Here is a 10,184-nt window from a genome sequence, read left to right as displayed (position 1 = left end):
CCCCCCCCTGCCCCCACCATCCCTTTCTGTTTATTACTCCTGCCGTAATTGGGAGGCATGTGTGGATGAATTAAACATAGCAGGACGGATGAGAAAACTCTCCCTCTTAGCTGGCTGAATGAGCAAATTTAACTGAGCCTGTTACCCACTGAGTTTTGTGCCGACATGCCAGGGTCCGGTTTCCTTTGAGCTCGCCCTTTCATGCGGAGTCCCTCCGTGCCCCCCGCCTTGCTCTGCACAATATCAAACAGCTGGAGTTTCTGCGGCCCCGAGGAGGAGCCTTTGCATCCGACGGCAGCAGCAGTGGGAATTTCGCCCGGGATCGGAGAGGGATGGGGCCAATCCAGGCAAGCCGGTAGCCGAGGACTCGGGGGCTCTGGCACCTCCAGAGGGGGATGGGTACCCCCCAAATGCAGCTTGTGCCTGGTCACTGCCCACGGTAAAAGCTTCCTTATGCCTGAGAGAATGGGGCTAAAGGAGAGGTTTTTGGCTTTCACGCTACTTTGAGCTTCAGCCAGGCCAGTGGCATCCAGAAGTCTGTTCTGGTGGGTAGTTTGAAATAAATGGGTGCCAGCCTAGAGCCGGAGTCCCCGGCACAGTAGCAGGGCAACTACCTGAAAGCAGTTGGCTTGTCCGGAGATGCCCAGGGGACATGGCTTCAGGAACCCAAAGCATTTCTTCCAGCATTAACAACAGGGGCAGGTGGGAAGAGCAGAGTAGGAAGGGCACTGCTGCGCTCCATATTTCCTTCTCCCTAGAGACAAACAGGGAATGTAATCCTGTGGGGCTGCAATCCTTTTTTCCCTAGTGTTAAACAAGCCCTGGGGCACTTCTTTGCACAAGGTAGCTCTAATCCTTTTCCCTCGCCTCTTTCTTCCCACCTCTCTAAGCCTAGAAGCAGTCAGGGCTAATTCAATTCCTGTTTTAATTTAGGACAGTTTACGACTGCTCTAAATTAGGAAACCCCTGTTTTTCAGAGGAGGCAGGTGCTAGAGGTCTCAGCACTTGTAAAAATTAGGCCACTTAGTGAGGTGTCTACATACAGATTTAGCACCTGAGGACTGCGTTACCAAGCAGCATAAAGAAAAACTTGGAATCTGGGCAACAGTTCTTTAAAAGATAATTAGACAGCAAAGTTAACATTGTGGAGGAAGGAAGTTTGTGTTCAACCCGGTAAGTCTACCCATTCAAATGCAACTTGAAGAGCCATCAATACATATTCCCCTGGAACTCAAGGAACCCTCCAGAAAAAATCAGTTTTGACATTTTCAGTACCCCCATCATAAACCAAGGAAATAAGAAACCCAAACCCAAATATGAAAAACCCCAAATCCTTCAAATCGTCCTTATGAGCGAGAAATGGGTAATCCAGGAGCGCAGGCCCCTACAGTGCCACTAAGTATGAATAACTCTGAAGCCTAATGATGACATGAGGATAAAATTTCACTGTTTCATCTTCTTCTCTAACCGAAGGACTTCAGATTTAGAAACTACAGATCATGTTTGTCATCTATGCTTGGTGCATGGCAAAGATGTGAGAAACCTATCCTGACCTTTCGGTGACAGCAGATTTGTTTCAAGCTAGTCTTTATTGAAGGGCTTTGAAAGATGAAGGATTTCTCTGCGCCTCTGAGTAAATTTACATTTTGGGGCATGTATTCATCTTCTGTTGCGGGGGGAGGCAGTGAGCAGGAGCTGGTTTGGTTTAATCCCAGGGAGTAGAGTCATGGCTTGTTTCTGAAAATTTGTGCCTGAGATGCTTTCCTTGAGAGCAAGCACCTGCCAGGAGGGATGGCTGGAAGAAAAGATCTTTTCCTTCTTGTCTTGGATTTCTCCACATCACCTCCAGAGAAGCTGCACACCTTATGGGTTAAGAGAAGGAGTTGGTCAACCTCCTTGAAACCAGTTGGCTAAAATCACGCGGAGACTGTTTGACCTCCATGGGAAGGAACAATCTTCCTTTAGCAAAATATTGACCCCATGCTTGGGGAAAAAACTGCAACTTGAAATAAACATTTGGGCATGCAAAGTTTCATCTTTTGCATAGTTGTTTCTCTTCCTCCCTCTCCCCTCCCCTGCCTTCACTTTCGTTTCAGGCATCTTGATGTCCTCATCCAGATGGTCTGCCCTGGGTCCCACAACAGGGCAAGCAGGATAGGAAGCCTCTCCTGGAGAGAACGAGCCTGTGGGTGATGCCAGGTGGAGAAAGCACCTCAGGTCCCCTCACAGGCGTGGGTTAAGCCTGTGAGGCAGCTTGGCAGATGCCTGAACTTCAGGTGCACAACTGGGGAAACTGAGGCACAGAAGCGATAACAGGACTTGCCTCATCCCACCCCATGGGGTGCCACCACCGGAGCCTGGAGAAGGGTAGGAGCCTGGGCCAGGCAAGACCCCTGGCAGTGCTCACACATGGTGGCTCCTCTGTTCTTCCAGCAGGTGCCTGGTGGCGTAGGGACAGTCCTACAGAAAAGGGGAAGCTCCACAGGTGGTTGGAGCAATTTCTACGCAACTCTCAGGGCTCGGTCCCTGCTGGGAAGAGGGGGGGAAGGTCTCCTGGGATGTTTGCCACAAACAGGGTCGCATCAGCAGCCCATTTCCTTACAAGTACTGCCTGCCGGGATGGCTGCCCGCCGGTCTCTCTGTGCGCCCCCCGGGGGGCGGCCACTTCAGCCAGCGAGGCCTGGTAGCTGCCGCCCCACCGCCACCGCCATAACCACCGCCGACCTGGGCCCGGGGGAAACCGGGGCCCCGCCGCCCTCCCCGCACCCCGCAGCCGGCGGGGCGGCCTCCCGCCGCCCGGGCCAAACTCCTCGGGCCCAACTTTCTTTCCCGCTTCCGCCTGGCGGGGCGGAGGGGAGGGCGGCGGGGAGCGGCTCTGCGGCCTCCTCTGGGGGCGGGCACCGGCCAGGCGATGCCGGTCAGTGTGATTAGGGGAGGGGGGACACGACACATAAGGGTCGGGGCACAGCCGCTGGTTGTTTTTTGGGGAAAAGGGGGTGTTATTTTGCGTTTCTCTCCCTCCTCTGGCTCCTCCTTCTTCATCCCTCCTCCTCAGGGGGAGGGGAGGAGGGAGGCTCTGGGGCAGGAGTAGCCAGAGCAGGGAATTGTTTGGGAGTTCAGTCATCCAAAAGCCGTCTCCCGTATGGAGGGTCTGGCTTCCCGCATCCCGGCGCCTCTTCCCTCCTCCTCCTTCTCTTCCTCCTCCTCCTCCTCCTCCTCCTCCCGCCGCGCCTGAGCCCTGCGCGGCCCCCCATCCCCAGCGGCAACCCGCAGGAAAAAAAACACCACAACCACCCCCAACCCCCCAAAACCAAGGGCACCCCACCTTCCCCTTCTCTCCCCCGAAACTAGGCTTTCCTCCTCTCTTTTTCTCTCTTTTACTTTTTTTCTTTTTTCTTTTTTTTTTCCTCTTTTCTCCGTGTGTGTGTGTGCTGAATTCCCCGCAGATCCGGCCTGGAAGTTCCCCAGCTCCTGGAGTTAAGCCTCTTTGTTGCTTCCCTTTCTTCCGGGGGGCATCTTTGTATTCCCCCCCCTCCCCAACCCCGCCTGCTGCAGCGGAGGCCGCGGTGAGTGAAGCCAAGGGAGGGGGCACGGGGACCGGGGGGGGACGGGGGACAGACGGGAGGGAGGGAGGACCGGGCTGCGGCGGGGGCGCGGGGCTCCACCACCCCCTCTCCTCCGCCGCCACCTCTTCTTCTTCTCTTCATCCGGCGGCGGCCCATCTTTGTGCCAGAGTTTGGGAAGTTGGCGTGGGGATGCGGGGAAGGGGCTCTGCCTGGGGAGGCGGGAGAGGTGACAGGGGAGGAGCGGAGACCCGCAGACCTGGCTTCCCTCGGGCAGGTGAGATGCGGGGATGGGGGTTGGTTGGGGGGGTGGGGTGGGGGTCTCGGCCCTTTGCCTCTCCAGCTCTTCCTCCTGGGTCAGGCGGCGTTAATGGAGGGCCCAGGCCCTTGGCTGGAACTTCTTCCCCAAAAGCTTGGTCCGAGGCATCACCCCGTCCTCCCCACCAGCTAGTTGAGGAGGGATAGGGTGCGGTGGAGAGAGGGAGAAGGGGGGGAAAAACTGGGCAAAATGAACCCCAGATTCACCCTCCGTGGCTCCAGCCCTTGTCAAAAGCTGATAGGAGTTTTGCGGGCAAGAACCCGGCTCCTGTAGATGCGAAGGCATTTCGGTGTGTGCCCCGGGAAGGGGATGATGCTGCAAAAGCAGAGCGGGGGTGGGTAACGTGCCAGTAAATTTTTTTCTCCTCTCCTGGTGCTACCGTAAGGTTTTTAAGCTGCCGGTGCAAGGGGTGAGGAGCGATTTGGGTCGGGGGAGGTAATTTTTCTGCCCGGCGGTGGGATGCTGTAGGATTTGTGTACGCGTGCCTCTGCTGCTTGTTTGGCAACTTTGGCAGGTCCTCGGGATGGAGACTGTAAATAGAGAATGTGTTGGGGAGAAAGCGGGATGCTGAATTCGTAGCTGTGTCCAGATGAGACTTTTTAAAGTGCTCTGAAGGTTATTAATAATGACTTTGAAAAATAATAGCAGACTTTTCCCAATACCCCCTGGCTGGCAAAAGGTATTTAATGCAAATCTTGTATTTTTGGGTGCTTCCCCAACTAACTATGGTACCCCAAGTGTTATTTCACTGGCATTGTGGGAAAGGCGGTTCAGGTCTATTAAAGGGGGGGTTTTGTCCTTGTTTGTTTTAAAGAAACTTTCTTGACCTCTCTGCAGCATTATGCAAGTGGGATAACAGGAATACACACACACACACACTGTGCGCTCGCGCGTAATTCCCAGCATGTCTTAAATTGCTTGGTTTTTCTCGGTGCCCAATTCTCTTAATTTCTACACCAATACTCTGGTATCTTTTTGATATGTTCATTTGCAATCTGCCATTGAAGTTTCTTTTCCCTTGGGTTAAAAAACTACTGTGGAAAATATTAGAAGAATGTGGGTGTTTTTTAAGTAGGATTTTATCTTAGTTTTCTTTTCTTTTGAAACTGACTGCCTTAGTGCGTGTGTATATTTAGGGGAGGGTTCTTGCATATTATGCATATATACATACACACACACACTTTTTTTTAATGGGTTGGATATTGAGATTTATGGTTCCAGGAAGGATTTCAGCAGAAGCACATCATGGGTTTGCAGTGAAGATTTGTTCTGTTTAATTTAGTGACCTAAAGAAATGAAGGTGAAGTAACTTCCAGAGCTAATGGGAGTCATCTTGTGGTCTTCTGAAGTAAATAGCACAATTAGGGAGAGCTGTGAGCTCCCTGCTGGGTGCATGATATTCTCTGACAAAAAATAAATGGAGTTTTGTTCCATGTACTTTTCTTAGCCCTCCCCTCTAGATACAATTGCAGGGACTCACCCTGCATGTACAATGCAGATGAAGTTCCAGTAAGTGTTTTCTGCGAGGTCTGAAGTCAGATACAGAGCAGTCCTCCCTGCTGGAGTAGTTCCCACAGGGGAGAATGAGGCAGGTTCATCTGGAAGGTGCACAGGGGTCCTGTGCAGATTTGAAAGGCAAGTTCAGTTTTCTCCCTCTCTAATACATTCACATAGCCACAGGATGTTTCTTTGAGAAATATCTCAGTAGCTGAATCCACACACATCTCTTCTCTGCTTGGTGCAAAGAAGAAGTATTACAGGTGAATGTATGTACTATAAACTGGCATGTAAGTCTTATGTGTGCTGTGTGTCCCTACAGTCTGGAAAATACAGCTTTTCTGTATCTTGTAATGACAAGATACTGAAGTGCGGATTGAGAGGTTCTTAAAGATTGCGAAGTGAAGCCCAATACCTGGTGTTTTCAGACCTTTTTCCAGCCCTTTGGAATGTGATACTCCCAGCTTGGAGTTTCACTCCGCTGAAGGAGAGGAGAATCATTGCCCAGTTCCCTTCACTCCTTGAAGCTCTGCTATGTCCTCAAAACTTAACAGCAGATAGATCCCTCCAAGCCCTCAGTACCAGCTTGCAGCCCCACAGCTTCCAGGCTGCTGGTACAACTCCTTCCACTTGACTCGGGCCAGCAGAGTTGCCCTTTGGGAGTCCGCTGGAGCCTCCTGCTGAGCAAGGAGTGAGGGTTGCAGGTGGGGCCATGAAGTCAGCCACCTGCTTTGTCCCCATCCTCCCCAGTGATGCAGAGGGGAAACTTCCCGAGTTAGGAAAACTAATGCATTTAGGGCAGACAGGAATTTTTGTAGTTTCTCATCATTGTTGCTGAATGACCACGCTTGACTAAAACACCAGCAGATCGAACAGCCAGTACTTTCTGGCCTCTTCCTGAATTGCATGTCCCCAGGAGTGCAGAAACCTTGCAGTGTAATACCATGCACAAAAAAAACCCCCAGCCGTCGCGTCTCTCAGAGCAGAGGACCAGGGAGGACCTGCTCTGCTGTCCCAACCCTCTCTGGGGCTGCCATGGGGCTGGAGAGGCACCTCTACACCTCCAAAATCACTCCTTTTTCCCAAGCAATGACAGGCTGCCTCCGCAAAACGCCCATTGGGTGCCTTACGAAGTGGGGGAGCAATGGTAGGGGAGAGTGCACTGGGGTCTGCATTGGGTTTCTTTTAGCCCCAGTTGGCCCACGGGTGGGTTTTTAGGGACCTTGGGCTCAGTCTCAGTTTAATTGCTCAGCCCAGGAGACGGTACAGCAGCAGAAGGCCAGCGCAGCTCCGAGTTAACAAAAGTTTCTTTGGCAGTAAATAATGGTTGACTGGTCATTTTAATGCCTGATGTGCCTCGGGGTGTATGAGGTGCAGTTCCCTTAGACTTCTTCAATGTGCAGAAATTAACTCGATGTATTATTGCTGGCGTGTTACCTACCAAGGCTTGCAAATCTCTTGGTTTGAACCGTTACCTCCCGGGCTAAAAACTTCGCAGTGCGAAGTCTCTGGTTGGGATGGGATAATCCCGCAAGGAAAAAGCTCTCTTGCAAAATCTTCAGAGACTTCCTGTTTCTGGTTAGACTGAAAACATCCTGAGGGAAAAACCTGCTGCTGTGTATTTTGGTGCTCCTGTGGTCAGTCTCGGTTTAAGAGGTTGTTACATATTCCAGTGCCTAGGCCACGAGAACAATTTAAGGAGAATAATGAATAAATGAATTGCAGGTCCTTAGGTGGAACGCGGGTGACTATCATCTTCCAGTTTTCTGAATCTACCTTGGGTAATTGTTCAACAAAAGGTATCGCAAGCATCTTTTTTATTTTTTTGGTCTTTGGTTTAGTTCCTCTTGGCCTCGAATCATACGACATTGCTTCTGGTGCTTCATTGGCTGAACACAGTGTTTGAAGCCAGTTTTCTGGAGGGAATGCTTGCAGGGTAGGAAGCCTTCAAAATTTGCTTTGTAGGCATATTTGTGCATAAGACTTTTTAAAAATCTACTCTCCACAGGAACTTGTGTTCCAGCTGTATGAGTGTCCGTGGGAAGCTGAGACAAAAGGAGTGTGGATGCAGTAGAAGCAAGTTGGCTGAAGAGCTCAGAAAGATATTTGTTGTAGGGGAAAAAAAAAACAACAAAAATCACTTGATGCTTGCACAGTCCTAAAGCTGCCAGAGGCAGTACAGGGCTTTCTACATAAACAGGGAACAACGGATCCCTGCCCTGAGGATGTGGCGTGCTCCTTTTATTAAAATGGCCTCTCTTCCCTGCAAAAGCACAAACGGGATGGGGAGGCTCAGCTGTGCCTGACGGGGCTGTTAGCAGAGCACCTGGCACAATGCAGACGGGGTGCCTGAGAGGGGCTCTCAGGGCTGCCCGTGTGTGTTGCAGGAGCTCTTGAGTAAGAGGCAGTGCCAATTTATTTTGGCTCTGGTGGGATCGATGGAGGGAAATGTGCTTCAGGGAGCGTGTGGGACGTGCTCGAGCTTCTTCGCCCTCCTCGTGGGCAGCGTGCCAGCACAGAGGTGAGAGCCAAACTTTACCCTTGCTTTCTGCTCGGCTGCTCTGGGGAAGCTGCTGCCCTGTGGCCGAAACCCTTCCCTGAGCTCCCCTTAGACGTGAGGATGGCAACTGCACCTTGTGCCCCTGCAGCGGGTCGGAGGCTTGCTGGGCAAAGTCCAAACCAGACCACAGCGTGTTGCCCCTGTGAAAACCCACTGTTGTCGAGTTCACAGAGGTTTTTGGGCTGTGGTGTCTCTATGTACGTCTGTGAAAGCCAGATGGTGTTTTGGAAACCAGTCATTTTTCATTAACTTCTGTGTCCGGGGTAGGCAGTAAGTCTTTCACTGTGAGTCCCGGGGCGGCAATGCCATTTTGGCTTTACAGGGTCCACTCTGGCAAAGAGATTAGCCAGCAGGTCGTACTCTTATGCAGAGCCACAGTCCTGGGGCCCTGCCAAATGCAAGGATGTGTTCACTGGTTGCAGTGTCAGCGAGTCTGAACAAGCTTGTGCATCTAAAGACTGTGCATCGGGCCCTTCTGCTGTTCCTTAAATCATAGGAGTGGAGAGGAAAAGGGTGTAAAGATCCCTGTCAGAACTGTGTAGTCAGGTTTCAAATGCCAAAAAGAGGTTGCTTTTTATTTTTCTTCTGACTAACAAAAGGACGGGTTAGGCAGAGCCCTCTGAATCAATGTGTTGAGCTTAGTGTGGTTAAGAAAGCTTGTGGTGATATAAACCTACTGAGATAGTCTTTGAGAAATAAACCTCAAATGTGGATACGCTGGCCTAGAATATAGCATTTATATGCAAAATACAGCTTCCTCTGATAACGTCACTGTAAGCTATCCTGGTACTTGCAGGTAGAGCAACCACTGCGCTTAGTGATGCCGGTGTTTTTAGGGCACAAGCCTGGGATGTGAGGAGAGCTGGGTTTGGTTCTCCTCTACACCACAGATTTCCTCCCAAGTTGGGGCAGGTTGCTCTTTGCCTCAGCTCTCCACCTGCAAAACCTGTAAGTGGCACTTCCCTGCCTCCTTGTGGTGCTGAGGTTAGGTCTGCTGGAGATGGAGAGAGACCATAGGTTTGCTGGCCCTCGAAAAACCTCTGGGGTTAGGACCACAGGTTGGTTTCAGCAGAGAGCCTCCTGCGGCATCGGCAGCCCGATGGGAGGCTCCTGCAGTTCCCTCCGGGGGTGTCTGCCCCTGCCTGCTGGGTGGATGTGGGCTCTGTAAGGGCTGCGTGATGCTTTTGGTTTGGAGGGTAGGCTGGGTTGTGTGGCTGTAGGGAAGCCGCTCTCTGAGCGTGACCCTTGGGGAGTCTGGCGTAGGTAGTAGCACTGCAGCTGCAGCGAATTTATGGCTCCAGCCAGTGGTGGTACAGAGAGGCCATTGTAATCCTATGTACTGTACAGTGTACATCTCAACAGGCAAAGTGGCTCCTGGGTTGGTTCCCCCCCCTGCCTCCCGCCCCGGCTCCATCCCTTCACGTCTAGCTTTATGAAGTTCCTCCCCTTAAATTGCAAATTTGGCCTTATCTTCAAAGAAGCCCTCTGGTGCCAAGCTTTTAAAGGTGGGGAGGAGGCGAGAGCAAAAACATCAAATCCATTAACAGCCCAGTTGCCAGAGAAAATGTTTTTTAAAACAAAATCTGAAACCTTAGTGTTTGAGATCCAAAGCTGAGATTGAATACAAGTATGGGCCTTGTCCCCGGAGAGTCGCAGCGCTGGGAATACGCTGGCAGAGACCATGGAGCGAGGATTCTTGTGCATGCACGCACACAAATAGACAATTATTTGGAAGCCAATAGCATTCTGGATGCTGAATAATAATTTACTTCATCTAGTGCCTTCTGTCCCAAGTTGATCCCTGAGCTGTAGCTGACGTGGGGAGCGTTCTCGTTGCTCCAGCCCTCCGCTGGATGGCAGTCCCCCTCTGGGGCAGGAAGGTGGTGCTTGCTTGCAAGTTCCTCGACCGTGGGTGGTAAAAAGGACTAGCTGCCCCCACTTTTTTAGAGCTTGCTGCTGTCAGTGAGAGATTCCTTTGGGCCCCCTGAACAGTGATGGGAATGTAAATTTCATTTTTTTTCTCCCAGAAGAAAGCTGCTTGCTTAACAAACCCAAGCACTGTCAGATTGAAAGGGTGGGTTTGAGTCCCGGTGTCAAGAGGTGTTTTCAGAAACGTGCTGGGTGGGATCTTTTAGAAACACCTGGGGTGACTTTAATGATGTGGTGGAGAGTCAATGAGACTTGTACATTGAGAGACCAGACAGCTCTCCCCTCACTTCTAAGTACAGGGTCACGTTTGGCAGGT

At 51.4% G+C, this 10,184-nt stretch overlaps 1 protein-coding gene across 4 annotated transcripts in view; it reads left to right on the top strand.

Moving 5' to 3' along the window:
- The first annotated feature begins 3,120 nt into the window (after positions 1–3,120).
- The window catches only part of BOC (BOC cell adhesion associated, oncogene regulated), a 58,266-nt gene continuing 51,202 nt past the window's right edge, over positions 3,121–10,184 (top strand). For all 4 annotated transcript variants that reach the window (XM_014957240.1, XM_014957238.1, XM_014957239.1 and 1 more), the window contains exon 1: positions 3,121–3,566. The gene's annotated coding sequence lies outside the window, so the exon portion shown is untranslated. The remainder of the gene's footprint in view (positions 3,567–10,184) is intronic.

This window comes from Calidris pugnax, unplaced genomic scaffold (assembly GCF_001431845.1).
Source record: "Calidris pugnax isolate Ruff unplaced genomic scaffold, ASM143184v1 scaffold225, whole genome shotgun sequence".
NCBI lineage: Eukaryota > Metazoa > Chordata > Aves > Charadriiformes > Scolopacidae > Calidris > Calidris pugnax.
The sequence above is the reverse complement of the archived record's forward strand: the minus strand, read 5'-3'. Positions and strand labels throughout refer to the sequence as shown.